Raw genomic sequence first — 17,598 nt, forward strand, 5'->3', positions numbered from 1 at the left:
CCCTGACTGGGCTGTGACGCATCCTACCTGCCGTGTTGCTGTTGTGTGCTAGCTAAAATAAGAGGCTAAGCCGGATGGGAATGACAAGAGACAGTTGTTGCTAACGTCATCAGACTGAGGGGATACATTTTTGAGGGGTGGAGCTTCATTGCTTCTGTGACACCGCCTAGAATGTGCTGCTTCTGCCGTGCATGACGTGTTAGGAATATGTCAAACACATAGCGATGCTTTAGAGGAAACTCAAGTCGAAGTGATCTGAAAAAGGCTGCTGGTTCGGTTTTGAGTGAGAGCAAACAACATATTTCCTCTCCATTTGCTATTGTGGAAACCAGTCGTGTTGAGTGGTAGAACTGTGTGGCGGTCTGTCCTGTCTAACCTGTCCCATTGAGGAATTATCAGTCGCGGTGAATGTTTCATCCCTTGACATTTTTAGCATAGTTGGAGGGAGATGACACAAAAACTGGAGGTGGCATTTCACAGTGATTTCCCGCTACAATGTTTATAATTAACACAACATTGGCCGTGAACACAAACAAAACATTATTTCAACACACGCCGAAAAGTTAAAATTTTAAGAACAAACAAGGGGGCTTCACAGGCGTGAGCTTTCGACAGTTTTTCTGGAGCTCATGGTGTAAGAAGGAACCTGAGAGTAAGCTCACTGTCAGATTAGACGCACGAGTCACAACTCCTCCCCTCAATAAGGCAGACTGTTTGAATATCTCTCCCCAAAACCCTTAACGAAGCCAACACTGACTCAGTGTGAATGACCCATGGGGGACAGCACTACATGTGCAGGACGGGCAGGTTTCGTCACATATCTTCATCTATGGCAACCTGTGAATAAAGGTTTCTGTTATTACTCACCTTAGTGCACTGTTTCGCAACCTTTTTTCTACCATGGCAGACTTTTTACAATGAAATATTCCCACGGCACACCACTACCCGTCAGGCACTACAAACCTCATGAAAGGTAACAAACACATAGAACTGTACTTATTATTATGGGTTACTAATAGTTAGTGATGCAAGACTTACAAACTTTTTAAATGACCCGGGACTCAAAAGAGTGACTGAGTGATGGAATGTTCAACCCACGACCTGAACATTATTCCTGAGGACTTAAGGTTTGGGCATATTCATATTGAATGTGACATATGAACACTTCGCATTCCACCAAAACAAATCATTTTCACAGAATGAAATAATTCTTGTAAGAATTCCGTTCACAGCTCTGAGCCGGACCGTTTCCTCTGACGATCGTTCATCGCTGAGGAAGTCCTCCCTCACTCACCGTGCGTTACACCAACTGAACCAAATGAAACAAGATTGTTTCATTCAGTTTGTTCATTCGATTTGAAACTGAACTTCTCTTTTAACTGAGTGAGTAGCCAAGAGAAGCGCATCTCAAAGAAGAGTCCAACATTACATTACTACGATTATTCCCCGCTTCCATGTGAAAGTTGTTCTGTTGAACACAGAGCTGCTATTCTGCTGGAACTGATGAATAAGATGAATTTGTGCGGCCTTGCAATTTTGATTCAGAAGAGCTAGTTGCCAATCTTTTGGGATTTTACGTAGAATTTTAAACGTTTTTCATGGCAAACCCAGCGAGCTCTCACATCACACTAGTGCGCTGCGGCACAGTGGTGCTTCCTGGTTACCAGCGCAGAGATTTCTTCATTTCCTTTGCATCAGGCGTGCGAATGCCCAGAGTTAGTGCACACATGCAGATCTCAGACATCTCAAGGGACAACCATATAAAGTCCATGCCTCGAGTCCATGTCTTCATAAAAAAAGCGATCATCATTTGGAAATAAATCCATTGTGAAGATAATCCAAAATAAATATTATTGTTAAAATACATTGTGGTGTGGGGATGGTGTGGTTTGAGCAGCCACACCTGTCCTGGATCTAGGTAATTGGGTCCCAGGATCAGAATGGCTGCATACCTGTTGCTGGTTGGTTGGTCTAATGAGCAACAGGTAAAACCGCCATCCCCACACACACTCAGGAGAGGAGCCCTTGTCATGACACGTGTCCATCTGCTCCGGGCCTTGATCCACTGAGCCCACTCTCTACAATAAACTGTGTCTGAAACCCCATCGTCTGTGTCTCTGTGCCGGAGGTCCCTGAAAACCCCACTTGGATGGCGTGTGGTAGGCGAACCTGCCACATACATCTTGGCTTTTGTTTCTTGTGAAAAACCCATTTTTATGCAGCCTCTTGCCTGTTGCCTGGTAATCCATAAATCCATATCCACTGTCGGGTTTTCCCATTCAACCCTGCAATACAGACTTTCCACAAAGGACCAGAAGGCTTTACAGGTTTCAGGTTCATCAGGCTTCTACTTTCAAAGGCCTTTTTTTTAGGAGCTGCCTTGCTCAGTGGTTTGTCGTTCGACGCTGGTATAGCGTATTATTTCCACTTGTTTTCTGGGCTGAGGAAGAAACTTGAGTTTATTCCTGAGACAACTTACAGTGACGACAAAGTGTAAGCACAGTCAGTCATACAGATGAGACTGCATGGCAGCACCTTATTGTACGATAACACATGAATCCTTACCGTCTCTGAGTTTCCTTGTCCTGAATTCACAGCGCTGCCAGAGGAAACATATGTATGTTGTGAGTCTAAGAACCATTTTACCAACATCATGACAGTGTACTGTACAAGATAAGCAAAATGTGTTGCTGAATAAATGGGCAGCCAGATGTCTTACCTATCTGTGGTCTCCTTCCTAAGCAGTACACCAAAGATATGATTAGGAATCCACACAACACGATTATGACAGGGATCAATGGCCATCTACTTCTATCTGAAACCGTAGAACAAGTGTGTTGACAAGTTGCCATCACAAGTGGAGAAACAACCACAACACAACAACAACAACCACAAAACCACCAGAATCTCCCTTATGTTATGTAAGGAGGGGCCTTGTGTTGCTGTCAGGTCATTATTGATGGGAGAGACTCATCAAGGCTTTGCAGCGTTTGCATCTACCCTGAACACTTTTTATCATCATATTTGGAGGTTTACGATCGTTTCAAAGGAGCACTTTGTAAGATTCTCCTTTTTCTCTCCTCTGGCCGTTCACACATGTAGACAACCTTAAATTAACTTTAATATTTCTCAATTTACCTTGAAATGCTCCATATGCAAAGGGCAAATGATACTAATAATAAAAAAATTATGATTCAAACGTAAAACAATAAATAAGGATAGCGTTCTAAGGTTTAGCCTGACAAGTCGCTCACTCTCACCAAAGTCAATCTTTGGTGAAAAACAATAAAAATGTTTTGATTGGACCACCGATTTAGACTTTTTATACTCGTGCATGGAGGGTCAGTTGATGAACATTTTGCAATTGAAGGTTGTTTACCCACCGTCTCAGCAGCTAGAGATACAACACCAGAGAATCTTACACAGCGCTCCTTTAAAACAAGGTAAATATAGTGGATCATTCTTTCTGTCGTTAATAATATGATAAGAAAAAGCGTTCAAAATACATGCAAACACTGCAGAACCCTTTTGGAATCCATCCCACCAATAATGTCCTGACAGCAACACTCGGTCACTCGGTGCATAAATACCTGGACAAGTAAACACAAGCGTCCTGATTATTATGGAAAATGTTATGAAGAACTTATCAAACGGTATAAATTCATCCTCATGATAAATCCGAATTGTTTAGCAGAAAATGGGAGTGGAGTTGAACTGAAAGTACAATAGGGTGGTGCCCACCACTGCCTCCCGTTGCTGCTGCAGAAATGTCCAGCACGGTGTTGGTCACGTATGTTTCCCCAGCGTCGCTCCTCAGCTCACATGTGTATGTCCCTTCGCTCTCCTCGGCTGAGGAGACACGGAGCCTTAAGCTGCCTGTGTCGGACACGCCCTTCACCTCCACACTCCAGTTTCCCTGGGTCGGAGTCATGGCTTGTCCTTTGTCCCAGATGATCTGGGTGTGGTTGAAAGTCCATGTGATGGAATGGACACCCTCCATGGCAGCCATTGAGGCATTGCAGTCGATTGTTACCTCATTATTGGCGGTAACTTTAATTGTAGCTGAAAAATGGATGGATGGAAAATGAAGGGACAGAGGGATGGACAGAAAGATGGAGATAAGTTGAGATATTGGTATATTTCAGAGACGAGCACATGTATACACTGAAAAATCTAGCTTTTCATTGACTGAGATACTACTGAGGAGGAGGATTACATTTATTAACCTTTGATTTCAAACCTAAATCTCAATTAATTTTGATGTCCCCCATTATGGATCCGCAAGTGCAAATAAACAGCAACAATGTTTATATCTCCAGACCAATCCTAACTTTATTTTAAACCTATTTACCTTTGAGAAACAATTATGAAGAATGCAAGCCTGTGCGGCAACAAATGATGAAATCTTACCTCGGATCCTTCAAAAACACATTAAATACGTCAACTGAAATGGACCAAGCAGGACAGAAAATGTTGCAAGCAAATCTCTCTTTCAGCGCTTTCATTTTCTTCAATCCTTCCAGACTATGCTGCCACTGTGGTCATTTAAACCACCTCACATGTTAGTTTGACAATTTGTCCAAAGTGCTTAACGTTGAAACAAAATGCCATAGGTTGATATAAAACAATAAAATATCTTCTTCTCTTTACTCCGTAAGCACCTGTAAACATGCGTTTGGTATACTATACTGAGGAGGAGTTATGCAGCTTTGAAAAAATACTGAGCCAGGTGGTATTCACCAGACTGAGGCATTGCTTTTAATGTTCTTGCAGTTAAAAGTGACTTTGCCACTGTGGTCATTTAAACCACCTCACTAACACATTTCCAATTAATCCCAAACAGAGAAATGGGGCTGATTATGTACGAACAGAGTACGTCAACCTACGCAGTCGCCTTATTGTGGCTCTTCTGGTTCCTGCGTCAGTGCGGACGGAGCAGGTGTAGGCGGACGCCACGTCATTGGCCGCTGTGATCTTTAAAGAGCTGCTGATGTTATAGAGCCCCTGGTGATCGGGAAGGACGTTGGTGGTATTCTGGTTCAGTCCTGAACCTGTGGAGGGGCTGGTGGACCAGGCCAGCTCGGGCCGCGGGTAGATCCCTGCTGAGCTGCAGGTGACAGTGTCCGTCACCAGCTCGATGATGACCGCACCAACCGGAGCTGCAACAAGGCAAGAGGGACGCATGAGTTGTAATGAGGCCTGCAGGTGGCCTCGATTGGGTCAAAGGTCACCCACTTTTCGATTGCAACATCAAAACAAATCAATTGTCAAGTGTTCTCAACCTTTTTGCCCATGACCCTGTTTTAGGTCCCAGCAATTGAAGAATGTGATAACTTTTCTAATTTTTTTCCTTTTGTTATGATTTTGGAGCCAGCACCACTCATTAACCAATTCACATTTAGGCCTCAAAGCAACAGATTGAGGCTAAATATGAATCTCGCTGACTCTATTCTGCAACTGTTCCATGTGAACTTGAGTATTTCATCAGCTACGTTTATTCTTAAATAGAGCATAGGAAGCGCTCCAAGGGGATTATGTACAAATGAAGATGCATTTAAAAAAAGTATATGAATCAAATATCAGTCTCAGAAATGTCTTGTGGCACCGTGTGCGTATCAAGTGAGTCTGGTTAGAACAGATTTAACATGTTATATCAAGAAAAAGCAAACAGCGTAACTCGTAGCTCATCCTAACAAATCGATATTGTTAAATTATTTATTCTCATTCCTGCGGTTGTCGTTTAATTCCAACTCGTAATAATCTCTCGAAACACAGCATTAACATAATAAGTGAGGCTCGTGCACTACCTTGCACTTTCAGGTTAATTAAAGACTGCTTATGGTCAGCAGTGGTGCTGGTGAAGCACTTGTATTTGCCCGCGTCCTGCAGCGTCACCCCAGTCAGTGTGAGCGACGCGTTGCCATCGGAGATCTGGTCGAGCTGCAGGGAGGTTCGTCCTTTGAAGCGCTCTTGCTGGTGTGTGAATTGGTCCTGTCCTTCGTAGTATGAGTGGACCTGGATGTTTGTTGTGTTCACCAGGAGCCAGTGAATGATCTCCTCTGAGGACGGGACAAAACTGCACGGCAGCAGGCAACTCCCCCCGAACAAACAGGATATCTGTAGTATATCTGGAGAGCATAGAGCGAGAAATCACAGCCGGTTGGATCAATTACAAGCATAAGAACTGGGAAGTATGTCTTGGCCTCCTTGTCTTAAATGTGTGAGTTTTAAAGATCCTCATAATAAAACAGCAGATTAATTAAATGTTTTATATGAGGAAAGAAAAGTTGAGAATAGAAGTTTTACTGAAAAACAATACCAACAACAGCAAATATTTAAGAAAATACATTAATATATTATAATCAATAAAATTAATGATGACATAGTATTGGCGTCTTCTATTAGTGTCGGCCTATTATACATTGTACATCTGCTCCGAGACAATATAAGTGCCACAATAGTAAATGAATAATTATGTGTTTTGTAATTATTATATGTATTCCAATGGGGCAAACGTTTGAGCCTTTTGTACAGCCAAAGCGTAGTGTGGGCTACAGCAAGTTGTCAGTGGGAAGGGGTTCAACTTCCTGTTTCTAGTCCCTTATTTTCGTGCAGATGTGGTCAAAAGAGCTACATTTTGGAGGTGCAAATGAGACAATAAAAACCTTATAAAATGCACAATTTGCAAACGTTTCTTTACATAGATATAGAGATATATATCTATGTTATGTATAACATATAAAGACTGTCTAACTGAGCTTTTATTACTTTGCCTCAGTGTGTACAGAAATGCAGCCTGGCAGCTTAAGAAGGTGAACGCCACTTGACTGTGTCATGACTGCGTCACCATCCAACATCCTGGCACAGACCTTTCAGTGAAGTATAATTATTGGCCAAAGTTCACTCATTCAAGATTCAAGATTCAAGAGGTTTATTTTTCACATACATATACATACTTTCATACAAATGTTAATGCAACGCACCCAATGATTACACACAATATGTCCTAGACTGAACACAGTAGCTACCTAAGAAAATTTCTTTCTACTAGACCAACAATCTGATTCCTAAAGCGTAATGCAGAAAGTTGAATACTATAGAATAAAATAAAAATATATAGAATAAAATAAAATAAAATAAAATAGAATAGATAAAGGGAATAGGCTTACGTATATGGGATAGACTTATGTAGACCAAACAACCCATAACAGTGACACAGTATGCGGTACAGTATGCTAATGTCATGTCACCTTTATAAAGCTAGTTATACATTCACAAAATGCTGCATTGCTGCTTTTGATTTAATTGTATTGAACATACTATACCGTGATCTTAAAAAACTACTCTTAATAATTTTCTTCAATAACATGTTCATATAAGAATATTATCTGATTCAAGACTTAACCTTTACTATTTTTTCACTTTCAGTTTAACTGAAGCAGATTTTCTGTTGTTCTATCCAGGGTTAGGGTTAAATTTGTTAAATTGAATAGAATGTGAATAAAACAGTAATTATTAGTTTCTCTAGATGTATACTCATCTATACACTCCTCTATACAGTAGAGGGTGGCCAGGATTAAAACACAGAAATCAACCAATTCCCGATTTCAATAAGACCAACCTGGACTGTAAATATTTCACTTACCCCCTTGAGTGACGGTGATAGACATAAAAAAAACCACCAGCCCCTGGAAACACTCGGTCGCTCTCATCCTGTCAGTCACAAGCCTCACCTCTTTCTGTAGCTGCGTAGAGTGGGAAGGTATTTGTTGTCACCAAGTTTGAAGTACACGGAGTGACCTCGCTCAACCAGATGATATGCTTACCTGCTGGCAGTGAGCCCAGATCTCTCGCCGTAGGAGGAGCAGATGAAGGTACGTACAGCATGAACTTAAAACTTACTCGAGGTTAAGGGTTGCACCTGTGTCTCTACCACATGACAAGTTAATAACCCTGTTAAATTGTGTGTACCATGACTCATGAACTACTGTAGGGAGCGGTGTTGCATACTTAAAAGTCCCATATCATACTCCTTTTCAAACAGTTAAGTTAGGTCTCTGAGCTCCCCAAAACATGTCTTTGAAGTTTTTTTTGCTGAAACTACCACCCAGATTTTGCACTCAAGCCATTCTTACATGCCTCGACAGAAAACCAATCCTGTTCTCGAGGGGATGTTTCGGTGTGTGTGTGTCACTTAAAATGCAAATGAGGTGCTGCTCCTCACGCCCCACCACTCTGGTTGTGGGGCGTGAGGAGCAGCACCTCATTGTGGGGTTGTGGTGTGGAGTGGGATCTCCTCCTTTTGTTTCATTAAATTAGGAAACGGAGGAAATAAATACATCAATAAAAACACTGTTTTTATTGGATTGTTTGTGTGGAGAGATGCGCAGCGGAGCGGAGATCGCTCTGATCGCACAGTGGACCCCCTTAATTTTATATCTTGGTTAAAAATACAGGAGATTTACGGGAAAATATTTAAATGAGAGTACAGCGGGAGAGAAAGGTAAAACATAGGAGGTTCCTGGGAAAAGCAGGAGGGTTGACAGGTAAGCCTCAGCTTTTAGTGCTAGCTAGTGTACAGCAAGAAACACAGCACACAGCACAATTACTTTCTAAATAATGACATTTTCCTTGTCTGCAGTTTTGTCATAGACAGCTGGTATTAAAAAACATTGTTCTTGTAAAAGATTTGTGCTGGTCTGTGCAGCCAACAACAGAGCACTTCCCATTAGATCCTAGGTGGTACGTGAATTGGTAGAAAAAAAGCCGCACCTTAGCAAAGGTATTTCTCCAACCGTGGGTGGAGATACTCACATGGGGGGGGGGGGGGGTTCTAATTCTAATGAGCCCCAACTTGACATAGGAAGGGGCTGCAAATGTGAACAGCTCATTGAATCAAATACTTTCTGAAACAGACAGCTGATGGATACATCCAAATTTTCAGCAAGGCTTGCATGCAAGCCATATGTACAGTATATCAGAAATAAACATTGACATATATATATAGTTAAATGATATCTATGAATGAAATTCATATATCCCTATTCTCACCCAACCTTGAATTTAATAGTTCATTCAATAGATTAATTTTCATGACTGCAGTACCAGCCACTCAGAATGGCCGCTATATATATCCATTCAGATAAGCATGGACCTGTCAGTCGTGCTCTGAGATGCGATTCAATAGATACATTTTTCGGGACTATGAGCCGGCTTGTCTATTCTACAATTTTATCAAGGAAATCACTCATCACTCAGCTAGTTATGTTATGATATAGTCTGGTGAACCCAAACGCCAGACACAATGGAGGCTCAGGAGTAGGTGCAAGGGTGAAGGGCAAAGTCATCGGCAGAGAACCAGGGTCCCAGGAAACAGGCAGAGGATCACGGTCCAGGAACAGGCAGAGAACCAGGGTCCGGGAACAGACATGGAACCAGGGTCCAGGAACAAGCAGGGAGCCAGGGTCCGGAAACAGCCAGGGAACCAGGGTCCAAGAACAGGCAGGGAATCAACACAGTAGATAGGACAGAGAATTCCAACAAGCACAAACAAGCACAGGGCAGGGTCCTAAAAAATTAATTTGCAAACTAGGGTTCCATACATTGTCGACTAAATGTGATTTTACAAATTGGAGCTCCCTATCTGTTAATCCTTTTCACTTTGTTCAGTGATGGATTGATAAGTCTGCTAGCGCCTGCTTGAACATGTGTGTGTGTGTGTGTGTGTGTAAAAAAACACAACATCTGCATAGAACCATCTCTACAGTTAATCTACATTGGCTGTAACATTAGCCTAATATCGCTATGCCTCCAGACACGGCTACAGGCTAGGTTACATTCATCCGAGTGACTAATGTGAAAATAACATTCCAAAGAGGTATTTCCAATTCAATGTCATTCAGAAACAGAAACAGTCTTTATTCGTCACGCAGTTTGCACACACACACACACGCTTTGATGGTGGCCGGTGAAATGGATCCTCTGCTTTTGACCCATCCTGGCTTGTCCTTCCTCCGGGGCCACAGCCAGGAGCAGTGGGCAGCATACGTGGACGCGCCCGGGGACCTGGTGATGAGTGTCCATTGCTGGTCAGACGATGATGGGTGCATGTTTTTGAGGGGGGTCCTTACTGACGTGAGGTGGAGGAAACCCCATGTGAGCACGGGGAGAACATGCAAACTCCACACAGAAAGGCTCCTATTTGGGAGATAACCCGCTGGAGCACGGTGCCAACAGATTGTTTCATTCAGTTTGTTCATTCGATTTGAAATTGAACGTCTCTTATTACTGAGTGAGTTGCCAAGCGAACCGTATCTCAAAAAAAGAGTCGAACCTTACATTACTACGATTATTCCCCACTTTCCGTGTGAAACTTGTTCTGTTGAACTATTGCTAACAGCCGCTATTCTGCTGGAACTGATGAATAAGATGGATTTGTGCAGCCTTGCAATTTTGATCTAGAAGACCTAGTTGCCATTATATATATATATATATATATATATATATATATATATATATAATATTTTTTTGTATTTTAAGTGGAATTCATTCAAAATGGAAACATTTTTCATGGCAAACCCAGCGAGCTCTCACATTACACTAGTGCTGTGCGGCACAGTGGTGCTTCCTGGTTACCAGCGCAGAGATTTCTTCATTTTCGCTGCATCAGGCGTGCGAATGCCCAGTGTTAGTGCACACATGCAGATCTCAGACATCTCAAGGAACCATGATATAAAGTCCATATGTCGGGTCCAGGTGCCTTCATGAAAAAAACGATAATACGGATACGGAAATAAATCCATTGTGAAGATAATCCAAAATAAATATGATTGTCAAAATACATCTTGGCTTTTGTTTCTTGTGAAAAACCCATTTTAATCCAGCCTCTTTCTTGCCTGTTGCTTGGTAATCCTCAAACCGTACTTGGTAATCCACTGTCAGGTTTTCCCATTCAACACTGCAATACAGACTTTCCACAAAGGACCAGAAGGCTTTACAGGTTTCAGGTTCATCGGGCTTCTTCTTTTAAAGGCATTTCTTCGGAGCTGCCTTGCTCAGGGGTTTGCCGTTCGACACCGTTATGGCGTATTATTTCCAACTCCACTTGTTCTCTGGGCTGAGGAAGAAACTTGAGTTTATTCCTGAGACAACTTACAGTAACGACAAAGTGTAAACACAGTCAGTCATACAGATGAGACTGCATGGCAGCACCTTATTGTACGATAACACATGAATCCTTACCGTCTCTGAGTTTCCTTGTCCTGAATTCACAGCGCTGCCTGAGCAAACATATGTATGTTGTGAGTCTAAGAACCATTTTACCAACATCATGACAGTGTACTGTACAAGATAAGCAAAATGTGTTGCTGAATAAATGGGCAGCCAGATGTCTTACCTATCTGTGGTCTCCTTCCTAAGCAGTACACCAAAGATATGATTAGGAATCCACACAACACGATTATGACAGGGATCAATGGCCATCTACTTCTATCTGAAACCGTAGAACAAGTGTGTTGACAAGTTGCCATCACAAGTGGAGAAACAACCACAACACAACAACAACAACCACAAAACCACCAGAATCTCCCTTATGTTATGTAAGGAGGGGCCTTGTGTTGCTGTCAGGTCATTATTGATGGGAGAGACTCATCAAGGCTTTGCAGCGTTTGCATCTACCCTGAACACTTTTTATCATCATATTTGGAGGTTTACGATCGTTTCAAAGGAGCACTTTGTAAGATTCTCCTTTTTCTCTCCTCTGGCCGTTCACACATGTAGACAACCTTAAATTAACTTTAATATTTCTCAATTTACCTTGAAATGCTCCATATGCAAAGGGCAAATGATACTAATAATAAAAAAATTATGATTCAAACGTAAAACAATTAATAAGGATAGCGTTCTAAGGTTTAGCCTGACAAGTCGCTCACTCTCACCAAAGTCAATCTTTGGTGAAAAACAATAAAAATGTTTTGATTGGACCACCGATTTAGACTTTTTATACTCGTGCATGGAGGGTCAGTTGATAAACATTTTGCAATTGAAGGTTGTTTACCCACCGTCTCAACAGCTAGAGATACAACACCAGAGAATCTTACACAGCGCTCCTTTAAAACAAGGTAAATATAGTGGATCATTCTTTCTGTCGTTAATAATATGATAGGAAAAAGCGTTCAAAATACATGCAAACACTGCAGAACCCTTTTGGAATCCATCCCACCAATAATGTCCTGACAGCAACACTCGGTCACTCGGTGCATAAATACCTGGACAAGTAAACACAAGCGTCCTGATTATTATGGAAAATGTTATGAAGAACTTATCAAACGGTATAAATTCATCCTCATGATAAATCCGAATTGTTTAGCAGAAAATGGGAGTGGAGTTGAACTGAAAGTATAATAGGGTGGTGCCCACCACTGCCTCCCGTTGCTGCTGCAGAAATGTCCAGCACGGTGTTGGTCACGTATGTTTCCCCAGCGTCGCTCCTCAGCTCACATGTGTATGTCCCTTCGCTCTCCTCGGCTGAGGAGACACGGAGCCTTAAGCTGCCTGTGTCGGACACGCCCTTCACCTCCCCACCCCAGTTTCCCTGGGTCGGGGTCGTGGCTTGTCCTTTATCCCAGATTATCTGGGTGTGGTTGAAAGTCCATGTGATGGAATGGACACCCTCCATGGCAGCCATTGAGGCATTGCAGTCGATTGTTACCTCATTATTGGCGGTAACTTTAATTGTAGCTGAAAAATGGATGGATGGAAAATGAAGGGACAGAGGGATGGACAGAAAGATGGAGATAAGTTGAGATATTGGTATATTTCAGAGACGAGCACATGAATATACTGAAAAATCTAGCTTTTCATTGACTGAGATACTACTGAGGAGGAGGATTACATTTATTAACCTTTGATTTCAAACCTAAATCTCAATTAATTTTGATGTCCCCCATTATGGATCCGCAAGTGCAAATAAACAGCAACAATGTTTATATCTCCAGACCAATCCTAACTTTATTTTAAACTTATTTACCTTTGAGAAACAATTATGAAGAATGCAAGCCTGTGCGGCAACAAATGATGAAATCTTACCTCGGATCCTTCAAAAACACATTAAATACGTCAACTGAAATGGACCAAGCAGGACAGAAAATGTTGCAAGCAAATCTCTCTTTCAGCGCTTTCATTTTCTTCAATCCTTCCAGACTATGCTGCCACTGTGGTCATTTAAACCACCTCACATGTTAGTTTGACAATTTGTCCAAAGTGCTTAACGTTGAAACAAAATGCCATAGGTTGATATAAAACAATAAAATATCTTCTTCTCTTTACTCCGTAAGCACCTGTAAACATGCGTTTGGTATACTATACTGAGGAGGAGTTATGCAGCTTTGAAAAAATACTGAGCCAGGTGGTATTCACCAGACTGAGGCATTGCTTTTAATGTTCTTGCAGTTAAAAGTGACTTTGCCACTGTGGTCATTTAAACCACCTCACTAACACGTTTCCAATTAATCCCAAACAGAGAAATGGGGCTGATTATGTACGAACAGAGTACGTCAACCTACGCAGTCGCCTTATTGTGGCTCTTCTGGTTCCTGCGTCAGTGCGGACGGAGCAGGTGTAGGCGGACGCCACGTCATTGGCCGCTGTGATCTTTAAAGAGCTGCTGATGTTATAGAGCCCCTGGTGATCGGGAAGGACGTTGGTGGTATTCTGGTTCAGTCCTGAACCTGTGGAGGGGCTGGTGGACCAGGCCAGCTCGGGCCGCGGGTAGATCCCTGCTGAGCTGCAGGTGACAGTGTCCGTCACCAGCTCGATGATGACCGCACCAACCGGAGCTGCAACAAGGCAAGAGGGACGCATGAGTTGTAATGAGGCCTGCAGGTGGCCTCGATTGGGTCAAAGGTCACCCACTTTTCGATTGCAACATCAAAACAAATCAATTGTCAAGTGTTCTCAACCTTTTTGCCCATGACCCTGTTTTAGGTCCCCGCAATTGAAGAATGTGATAACTTTTCTAATTTTTTTCCTTTTGTTATGATTTTGGAGCCAGCACCACTCATTAACCAATTCACATTTAGGCCTCAAAGCAACAGATTGAGGCTAAATATGAATCTCGCTGACTCTATTCTGCAACTGTTCCATGTGAACTTGAGTATTTCATCAGCTACGTTTATTCTTAAATAGAGCATAGGAAGCGCTCCAAGGGGATTATGTACAAATGAAGATGCATTTTAAAAAAGTATATGAATCAAATATTAGTCTCAGAAATGTCTTGTGGCACCGTGTGCGTATCAAGTGAGTCTGGTTAGAACAGATTTAACATGTTATATCAAGAAAAAGCAAACAGCGTAACTCGTAGCTCATCCTAACAAATCGATATTGTTAAATTATTTATTCTCATTCCTGCGGTTGTCGTTTAATTCCAACTCGTAATAATCTCTCAAAACACAGCATTAACATAATAAGTGAGGCTCGTGCACTACCTTGCACTTTCAGGTTCATTAAAGACTGCTTATGGTCAGCAGTGGTGCTGGTGTAGCACTTGTATTTGCCCGCGTCCTGCAGCGTCACCCCAGTCAGTGTGAGCGACGCGTTGCCAACGGAGATCTGGTCGAGCTGCAGGGAGGTTCGTCCTTTGAAGCGCTCTTGCTGGTGTGTGAATTGGTCCTGTCCTTCGTAGTATGAGTGGACCTGGATGTTTGTTGTGGTCACCAGGAGCCAGTGAATGATCTCCTCTGAGGACGGGACAAAACTGCACGGCAGCAGGCAACTCCCCCCGAACAAACAGGATATCTGTAGTATATCTGGAGAGCATAGAGCGAGAAATCACAGCCGGTTGGATCAATTACAAGCATAAGAACTGGGAAGTATGTCTTGGCCTCCTTGTCTTAAATGTGTGAGTTTTAAAGATCCTCATAATAAAACAGCAGATTAATTAAATGTTTTATATGAGGAAAGAAAAGTTGAGAATAGAAGTTTTACTGAAAAACAATACCAACAACAGCAAATATTTAAGAAAATGCATTAATATATTATAATCAATAAAATTAATGATGACATAGTATTGGCGTCTTCTATTAGTGTCGGCCTATTATACATTGTACATCTGCTCCGAGACAATATAAGTGCCACAATAATAAGTGAATAATTATGTGTTTTGTAATTATTATATGTATTCCAATGGGGCAAACGTTTGAGCCTTTTGTACAGCCAAAGCGTAGTGTGGGCTACAGCAAGTTGTCAGTGGGAAGGGGTTCAACTTCCTGTTTCTAGTCCCTTATTTTCGTGCAGATGTGGTCAAAAGAGCTAAATTTTGGAGGTGTAAATGAGACAATAAAAACCTTATAAAATGCACAATTTGCAAATGTTTCTTTACATAGATATATATATATATATATATATATGTTATGTATAACATATAAAGACTGTCTAACTGAGCTTTTATTACTTTGCCTCAGTGTGTACAGGAATGCAGCCTGGCAGCTTAAGAAGGTGAACGCCACTTGACTGTGTCATGACTGCGTCACCATCCAACATCCTGGCACAGACCTTTCAGTGAAGTATAATTATTGGCCAAAGTTCACTCATTCAAGATTCAAGAGGTTTATTTTTCACATACATATACATACTTTCATACAAATGTTAATGCAACGCACCCAATGATTACACACAATATGTCCTAGACTGAACACAGTAGCTACCTAAGAAAATTTCTTTCTACTAGACCAACAATCTGATTCCTAAAGCGTAATGCAGAAAGTTGAATACTATAGAATAAAATAAAAATATATAGAATAAAATAAAATAAAATAAAATAGAATAGATAAAGGGAATAGGCTTACGTATATGGGATAGACTTATGTAGACCAAACAACCCATAACAGTGACACAGTATGCGGTACAGTATGCTAATGTCATGTCACCTTTATAAAGCTAGTTATACATTCACAAAATGCTGCATTGCTGCTTTTGATTTAATTGTATTGAACATACTATACCGTGATCTTAAAAAACTACTCTTAATAATTTTCTTCAATAACATGTTCATATAAGAATATTATCTGATTCAAGACTTAACTTTTACTATTTTTTCACTTTCGGTTTAACTGAAGCAGATTTTCTGTTGTTCTATCCAGGGTTAGGGTTCAATTTGTTAAATTGAATAGAATGTGAATAAAACAGTAATTATTAATTTCTCTATATGTATACTCATCTATACACTCCTCGAAACAGTAGAGGGTGGCCAGGATTAAAACACAGAAATCAACCAATTCCCGATTTCAATAAGACCAACCTGGACTGTAAATATTTCACTTACCCCCTTGAGTGACGGTGATAGACATAAAAAAAACCACCAGCCCCTGGAAACACTCGGTCGCTCTCATCCTGTCAGTCACAAGCCTCACCTCTTTCTGTAGCTGCGTAGAGTGGGAAGGTATTTGTTGTCACCAAGTTTGAAGTACACGGAGTGACCTCGCTCAACCAGATGATATGCTTACCTGCTGGCAGTGAGCCCAGATCTCTCACCGTAGGAGGAGCAGATGAAGGTACGTACAGCATGAACTTAAAACTTACTCGAGGTTAAGGGTTGCACCTGTGTCTCTACCACATGACAAGTTAATAACCCTGTTAAATTGTGTGTACCATGACTCATGAACTACTGTAGGGAGCGGTGTTGCATACTTAAAAGTCCCATATCATTGAACTTGAACTTGAACTTTTCAAACAGTTAAATTAGGTCTCTGAGCTCCCCAAAACATGTCTTTGAAGTTTTTTTTGCTGAAACTACCACCCAGATTTTGCACTCAAGCCATTCTTACATGCCTCGACAGAAAACCAATCCTGTTCTCGAGGGGTTGTTTCGGTGTGTGTGTGTCACTTAAAATGCAAATGAGGTGGAGATACTCACATGGGGGGGGGGGTTCTAATTCTAATGAGCCCCAACTTGACATAGGAAGGGGCTGCAAATGTGAACAGCTCGTTGAATCAAATACTTTCTGAAACAGACAGCTCACAAAAAAATTGACTGGGTTGTTTTATTTCACCGTTTGTGTGTTAGTAGGCCCATCATAGACCCAAATGTATGTGCACAAACACTGACAAAGTGAATTTTTCATAATATGTCCCCTTTAAGAGCATACCATGAATACTATGTCAAGTAGCCATTCATTTTTAGTTAAACTTTGGTATTACTGTATTTTGGAACATCCACTGACAACAGGTTTGTTTAAAAGACCATTTATACAGATTCAATCTTGTAAAATTCTGAAATTTGAATTTATCGACTTTGGAAACATGGTGGCACAGTAGATTGGCAACAAAATAAACAGACAACTGACTTCAGCTTTAAATATGAAACACGATTCTATCTTAGTGTTGGAACCACACCCAATTATTCATTCAATCAAACAGGAAACATAAAATGAAATGAGATTACACTGAATAATCCATGGGTGGGATCAATGAGGTCATTGGACTTTAATCATGAGTCATTGGGAGGATTCAGAGGTGATTATTACAAGCAGCAGTGCTGCAGAATTCCATTTGGCTGATACAATAATGAGTGTAACATTTGCCATGTTATACCTGCTTATCAAC

The 17,598-nt window shown here is 41.3% G+C and overlaps 1 protein-coding gene across 1 annotated transcript in view; it reads left to right on the top strand.

Annotated features, from left to right (window-relative positions):
- chrnd (cholinergic receptor, nicotinic, delta (muscle)) overlaps positions 1 to 871 on the top strand; it is a 7,697-nt gene extending 6,826 nt beyond the window's left edge. Inside the window, exon 12 of the mRNA XM_080019909.1 lies at positions 1 to 871. This exon is cut by the window's left edge and continues 688 nt beyond it. The gene's annotated coding sequence lies outside the window, so the exon portion shown is untranslated.
- Positions 872 to 17,598: the final 16,727 nt, after the last annotated feature.

The sequence above is a fragment of the Zeus faber genome (genome assembly GCF_960531495.2).
Source record: "Zeus faber genome assembly, chromosome: 19".
NCBI lineage: Eukaryota > Metazoa > Chordata > Actinopteri > Zeiformes > Zeidae > Zeus > Zeus faber.